Raw genomic sequence first — 6,395 nt, forward strand, 5'->3', positions numbered from 1 at the left:
TCGGGGCGGCGCGGGGCCGGGCTGGTCGGGGCGGTGGCGGCGCGGGGCCGGGCTGGTCGGGGCGGTGGCGGCGCGGGGCCGGGCTGGTCGGGGCGGCGCGGGGCTGGGCTGGTCGTGGGACGGCGGCGGAGCGGGGCCGGGCTGGTCGGGGCGGTGGCGGCGCGGGGCCGGGCTGGTCGTGGGACGGTGGCGGCGCGGGCCGTCACGCCGTCGTGTCGCGGCGTTGCGAAGTTGCGTCGTGGTTCCGCGTTTGCACGGCCGAGGTCGGGGCCGCGAGCGTCGGAAGTCCCCGCGTTTCCCGCGCTCCTCTGCCGGCTTCGCGTCCACTAAGGGCGCGTGTTCGCCATTCCACTTTTCCGCCTCTTGCGGCCAGGCCGCTGGGCGGAGACGGGCCGCCGTCGGAAGCGGACCTGAGGGAGGACGCCGCCCCCGCGCGGGGGTCCAGAGGCGGCGGCGGCGGCGGGGGAGGGGACACCGGGGAGGGGGACACCGGGGAGGGGGACATCGGGGTGGGGGACACCCAGGTGGGGACACCCGGGAGGGGGACACCGGGGTGGGGACACCGGGGAGGGGGACACCGGGGAGGGGGACACCGGGGTGGGGGACACCGGGGTGGGGACACCGGGGTGGGGACACCGGGGAGGGGGACACCGGGGTGGGGGACACCGGGGAGGGGACACCGGGGAGGGGGACACCGGGGCGGGGGACACCCAGGTGGGGACACCCGGGAGGGGGACACCGGGGAGGGGGACACCGGGGTGGGGACACCGGGGAGGGGGACACCGGGGAGGGGGACACCGGGGAGGGGACACCGGGGTGGGGACACCGGGGAGGGGGACACCGGGGTGGGGGACACCAGGGTGGGGACACCGGGGAGGGGGACACCGGGGTGGGGGACACCGGGGAGGGGACATCGGGGTGGGGGACACCGGGGAGGGGGACACCGGGGAGGGGACATCGGGGTGGGGGACACCGGGGAGGGGGACACCGGGGAGGGGCGCCGACGACGCCGTGCAGTCCCCGGGCCTGGAGTCCCGGATCCCCGCGGCCGCCGTCCTCGCCCTGGCCGGAGCGGGCTGGCGCGTTCCCGCCGACCCCGGCGCGCCGCTGCTGTGTCCCAGCCCGCCCCACTCGCGGGCTGCGTTCTGCTGGACACACACCTCTTTGAAGAGAAGTAGTTCGCACGTGTTGGCGCATAGAGAAATGATGTCAGCAGAATTGGGGCGTTGTTTGGGGTCACAAGTAATTTCCCCCAGCACGTCGGTGTTTTGCTCCACCAAATGAGAGCCACGGGACCCCCAGCGCAGCGGAACCCAGCAAACCCTGGAGGCGTACAGACTGCACACAGAGCCGCTATTCTTCCTCTGGGTTCAGTGTTGCCACCTGTCCTGTCTTAGAAGGACTTATCTTCTGCCACTTTCTAAACTCTGTGCACTTTTTAAAAGGCAAAAATCCTCTATTGGCTGTATTTTTTTTTTTTTTTTTTTTGAGACAGAGTCTCGCTTTGTTGTCCAGGCTAGAGTGAGTGCCGTGGCGTCAGCCTAGCTCACAGCAACCTCAAACTCCTGGGCTCAACCTCCCGAGTAGCTGGGACTACAGGTATGCGCCTCCATGCCCGGCTAATTTTTTCCTATATATATTAGTTGGCCAATTAATTTATTTCTACTTATAGTAGAGACGGGTCTCCCTCTTACTCAGGCTGGTTTTGAACTCCTGACCTTGAGCAGTCCGCCCGCCTAGGCCTCCCAGACTGCTAGGATTACAGGCGTGAGCCATCGCGCCCGGCCCTATTGGCTGTATTATTATTAGAAATTTAACTTTGTTTTAACTTTGCTAAAAGTTTTATAAAGATTGTTGTTTTCAAGGCTGCAAGTGTTTCTTTATCTCTTGCTTTCTGTGGTTTCACTGTGAGGTGCCTATGTATAGCTTTCTTTTTCTTTATCTTGCTTGGGATTTGTTGAGATTCTTGAAACTGTGAGTTAAGGTCCTTCATCAGTTTTGGAAAAGTTTGAGCCATTACTTCCTCACATATTGCATCTGTTCCATTTCCTCACTCTTCAGGGACTCCTGTTACATATGTGTTAGTCCTCGTCGTATTCTTCGTGTCTCTTCTCTTGTGTGTTTTCCTTCTTTTTTCTTCTATGGCTCTTTTGAGGTTGTATGTGTGTGTGTGTTTGCACATTCATTTTTACCTGTAATCCAGTTAGTAAATTTCGTTTCAGCTGTCCCTTGGCTGATAACAAAGCCATCAATTTGGTAGTTTATTTTAGTTATTTTTCAATTCTAGAAATTTACTTTGCTCTCTTTTCAAATCTGCAGTGCCACTTTTTACGGTTATCAGTTTCTTGCCAAGTTTTTTAGGTTTGGCTTTATCACCTTCATCATAGTAAAGATAGTTATTTTATAGTCTATGTTTGAGAATGCACTATCTGGAGAACCCCTGTATCTGTTTCTATAGTTCGTTATTCTGCTGGTTTCTGTGCATTTTGAATTGTGTACTGGACATTGTATTAGAAAAATCATTTGTAGAAACAATTTGAGGCCTAGGATTCTCCTGTAGAAGATTTTTTAAATTTACTTCTTGCCAGATCCTAGTTGCACCAACAATCCAGATTATCTTAATACAGTTTCAGGGCTTGAGATTTTCTGATCCATCCAGATGATTTGAAACTGGGCTGCAGCACATGTGGAGATCAGTTTATTTATGTTTTATCCTCATTGCTACTGTGGAGGTTTTTGGATTCTAGCCTAATGAGGTTGGTGGCTTACCAGGCCTTCCCTTCCTTGGTGGTATTAGACTCCGGTTTTACACTCTAGTTCTGCAAGCACTCAAAAGACGCAGCTCGTCCTCTGTGCTGTGTGTTCAGGAACACTAGATAGCCCTGGGGAAAACGCAGCCCCGCTGGGAGGGAGCAGTCCTCCAAGATCAGACTTCCTGATCTTGTTCCAGTAAACTCTTTCGTGCTTTTTGAAGAAGACTCTAAAAAAATATATGGCAGATTTTTAAAGATCTCTTCTGTAGGAAGGTTAGTCTGAATTAACTGGTCAGTCATTATCAGAGGCAGAAGTTTTCTGTTGAGAGTTTGGCTGAAGTTGCCTTAAATATAGAGATCAGTATGAAGAAACTGACATCTATCTGAGGCCTTCCTGTTTGCGAACTTGGAATACCTCTTCTTCATTTAAATCGTCTCCAATGTCTTTCAATACAATTTACAATTATCAGCACATAGTTCTTCATGTCTTTTGTTGGATTTATTCCTGGACACTATTGTAAATATCTTTTAAATTGTCGTTTTATTGTTTGTTGCTGGTGTATAAAATGAAATTGACTTTTATATATTGATCTTATATAAGCTAGTTTGACTTTTTAAAATTATTTCTATGAAATTATTTGTAGATTCTTTTGAGCTTGCTATGTAAACAATCTCATTGTCTGCAATGACAGTTTTATTTTCTTTGTTAAGCCTTTCTCTTTTTTTTCCGCTTATTGCACTGGCTAGAATCTCTAGTGCAATGATGAATAGAAGTGGTGATAGTACCTGTCCTGTCTTTATCCTGATCCAAAAGGGAAGGGAACACTTCTAGCATTCCACTTAGGATGATGTATATTGTAGGGGGTTTTTTGTAGATATTCTTTGCCAGGCTAGTTTTTTTCTAATTCCATTTTACTATTTTTTTTATTGATAAATAATATTTATATACATTTGTGAGATATGTGGATATTTTGTTACATGTATAGAGTGTGTAATAATCAAGTCAGCGTATTTAGAGTATCCATCACCAAGTATTTATCGATTCTACGATTCTACGGTTGAGAACATTTTAAGTCCTCTCTTCTAGCTATTTTGAAATATATAATACATTGTTGTGACTGTACTCACCCTACTCTGCTATTGAATGTTATAACATTATAATTAATTCTTTCTCTTAATATCCAACTGTATGTTTGTACCCATTACCCAACCTCTCCTCATCCCCACCCTGTCTTTCCCAGCCTCTGGTATCTATCATTCTACTCTCTACTGCCATGAAATCAATTTTTTTAGCTCACACATATAAATAAGAGCATGCAGTATTTGTCTTTCTGTGCATGGCTTATTTCACTTAACATAATGACCTCCAGTCCCATCCATGATGCTACAAATGACATGATTTCATTCTTTTTTTATAGCTGAATAGTATTTCTTTGTTTATGTACACTACATTTTAAAAATCCATTTGTCCATTGATGGACACTTAGGTTGATTCCATATCTTCTCTATTGTGAATAGTGCTACGATAAACAGGGCTGCAGGTATCCCTCTGATACAATGATATTTTTTCCTTTGGATAAATACCCAGTAGTGGGATTACTGGATTTTATGGTCGTTCTATTTTTAGTTTTATGAGAAATCCCCGTACTGGTTTCCATAGTGGCTATACAATTCACATTCCCACCAACAGTGGCTAAGACCTTTTCTCAGCATCCTCTCTAGCATGCTATTTTTTGTTTTCTTAATCATGGCCATTCTAACTATGGTGAGAACATTGTGCTTTTGATTTGCATTTCCCTGATGATTAGTGATGAGAAGCATTTTTCATATACCTATTGGCCATCTTATTTTGAAAAATGTCTATTCATGTCATTTGTCCACTTCTTAATGGGATTATTAAATTTTTTTTTACTGTTGTGCTGTTTGAGTTCCTGATATATTTTGGATATTAGTCTGTTGTTAAATAGTTTGCAAATATTTTCTCCCATTCAACATGTTGTCTCTTCACTCTACTCCTTGTTTCCTGTCCTGTACAAAAGCTTTTTAGTTTAATATAGTCCCATTTGTCTGTTTTTGTTTTTGTTGCCTGTGTTTTTGAGGTCTTAGCCATATAGCTTTGCTTAGACCAATGTCCTGAAATTTTTTCCCTTTGTTTTCTTCTAGTATTTTCATAATTTTGGGTCTTACATTTAAGCCTTTAATCCATCTCTAGTTGATTTTTGTATATGGTGAAATACAAGAGTTTTTTTTTTTTTTTTTTTTTTTAGACAGAGTCTCGCTTTGTTGCCCAGGCTAGAGTGAGTGCCGTGGCGTCAGCCTAGCTCACAGCAACCTCAAACTCCTGGGCTCGAGCGATCCTTCTGCCTCAGCCTCCCGAGTAGCTGGGACTACAGGCATGCGCCACCATGCCCGGCTAATTTTTTTATATATATATCAGTTGGCCAATTAATTTCTTTCTATTTATAGTAGAGACAGGGTCTCGCTCTTGCTCAGGCTGGTTTTGAACTCCTGACCTTGTGCAATCCGCCCGCCTCGGCCTCCCAGAGAGCTAGGATTACAGGCGTGAGCCACCGCGCCCGGCCCAAGAGTTTTATTATTCTGCTAAGGATATCCAATTTTCCTAGCACCATTCATTGAAGAGGCGCCTGGTCCTTTGCCCAGTGTGTTCTTGGTGCCCTTGTTGAAAATCAGTGGACTGTAGATACATGGATTTTTTTCTGAGTTCTATATTCTGTTCCATTTGTTTATGTGTCTGTTTTTATACCAATACCATGCTATTTTGGTCACGATATCCTTGTAATATATTTTGAAGTTAGGTAGTGTGATACTTCCAGCTTTGTTCTTTAGGCTCTGGATTGCTTTGGCTATTTGGGCTCTTTTTTTGGTTCCATACAAATTTTAGGATTGCTTGCTCTCTTTCTGTGAAAACTGACATTACTACTTTGATAGGGATTGCATTGAATTTGTAGATTGCTTTGCGTAGTACAGTCATTTTAACAATATCAATTTTTCCAATCCATGAGCATGAGGTCTCTTTCTATTTGTTTGTGTTTTCCTCAATTTCATCAGTGTTTTATAGAGTCTTTTTAATACGTTTTTTGCCTCCTTGGTTAAATGTATTTCTAGATATTTTGGGAATTATCTATTGTAAATGAGATTGTCTTCTTGATTTCTTTCTCAGCTAGTTCATTATTGCTGCATAGAAATGCTGCTTGTTTTTGTATATTGATTTTATATCCTGTAACTTTACTGAATTTACTTATCAGATCTAAGAGACTTTTGCTGGAGTCTAGCTATGAGATCATGCCATTTGCATAGGGGAGCAATTTGTATTCCTCGTTTCCAATTTGGATGCCTTTTATTTATTTCTGTAGCCTGATTGCCTTGGCTAGGACATCCAGTACTATGTTAAATAGCAATGGTGAAAATCAGCATCCTTGTCTTACTCTAGTTCTTAGAGGGACAGCTTTCATCCTTTTCCTATTCAGTATGATGTTACTGTGGGTTTTTCATGTATGACCTTTATTATGTTAAGTTATGATCCTTCTATGCCTAGTTGGTTAAAAGTTTTTATCATGAACTGATGCTGAATTTTATCAAATGCTTTTTCTGCATCTGTTGAGATGATCATATGGTTTTTGT

The sequence above is a fragment of the Microcebus murinus genome, chromosome 14 (assembly GCF_040939455.1).
Source record: "Microcebus murinus isolate Inina chromosome 14, M.murinus_Inina_mat1.0, whole genome shotgun sequence".
NCBI lineage: Eukaryota > Metazoa > Chordata > Mammalia > Primates > Cheirogaleidae > Microcebus > Microcebus murinus.